The sequence below is a fragment of the Lynx rufus genome, unplaced genomic scaffold (genome assembly GCF_022079265.1).
Source record: "Lynx rufus isolate CCGP_SWC_20201006 ecotype Redwood Valley unplaced genomic scaffold, mLynRuf1.p SCAF_13, whole genome shotgun sequence".
Classification (NCBI taxonomy): Eukaryota; Metazoa; Chordata; class Mammalia; order Carnivora; family Felidae; genus Lynx; species Lynx rufus.
This window is the reverse complement of record NW_025814827.1, coordinates 3,588,103-3,589,168: the sequence shown is the minus strand read 5'-3', so window position 1 is coordinate 3,589,168 and position 1,066 is coordinate 3,588,103. Positions and strand designations below refer to the sequence as shown.

General features: G+C 48.9%; 1 non-coding gene across 1 annotated transcript; it reads right to left on the bottom strand.

Annotated features, from left to right (window-relative positions):
- Nucleotides 1-542: 542 nt before the first annotated feature.
- TRNAQ-UUG (transfer RNA glutamine (anticodon UUG)) lies at nt 543-627 on the bottom strand. The gene has a single exon. It is a non-coding gene; the product is annotated as a tRNA-Gln (tRNA).
- Between the last annotated feature and the right edge of the window lie 439 nt (nt 628-1,066).

Here is a 1,066-nt window from a genome sequence, read left to right as displayed (position 1 = left end):
CTCTTACAGCCAGGCCCCCTATCCCAACATTTTGCCCCCAAGGGTTAATTAAAGATGAGTGTAGACCTGGGGAGCATATGGCTTGTCAGGTTTCTTTTCAGATGAAGCCCTGAAATGAACATGAGGCGGGTTCTGGGTAGAGGAGAGGTGGCTGCCAATGAGTATCCAGTGCCTGGTCACCTCCTTATGAGTGGTGATCACCAGTGAGGACACTTTTGACTGTAAGGAAGAGAAAGCTCTGGCCCAACTAACTCAAACCACAGTAGCTCAGTATCTCACAAAACAGGTAGCCCAAGGATGGGGTGGGCTCCAGGGGCTCCAGGAGCGTCTCTGACTCTGCTATTCCACTATGGGCTTCACTCCATTATTCTGAGAGACATCAACTCTTCCTGTGTGTTTTAAAACATTTTTTTTATTACAAAATTTTTTTATGTTTATTTATTTTTGAGGAGAGAGAGACAGAATGTGAGGGGGGAGGGGCAGAGAGCGAGAGAGAGACACAGGATCTGAAGCAGGCTCCAGGCTCTGAGCTGTCAGCACAGAGCCCGACATGGGGCTTGAACCCATGAACCGTGAGATCACGACCTGAGCCAAAGTCAGATGCTCAACCAACTGAGCCATCCAGGCGCCCCTCTTTAAAAATTTTTTGAATCCGGGGAGCCTGGGTGGCTCAGTCGGTTAAGCATCCAACTTGGTTTCACCTCAGGTCATGATTTCACGGTTGTGTGATCGAGCCCCAATGTTGCGTTCCGTGCTGAGTGTGGAGACTGGTTAGGATCTTCTCCCTCTGCCCCTCTCCCCTCCTTGCATACACTCTCTCTTTTTATAAAAACAAAAAACAGGGCTCCTGGGTGGCTCAGTCAGTTAAGGGTCTGACTTTGGCTCATGTCATGATCTCACGGTTCGTGAGGTGAGCCCTGAGTCAGGCTCTGTGCTAACAGCTCAGAGCCTGGAACCTGTTACAGTCTCTGTGTCTCCCTCTCTCTCTGCACCTCCCCCAGTCTCTCTCTCTCTTTCGCTCTCGCTCTCTCTCTCAAAAATAAACATTAAAAAATTAAAAAAAATT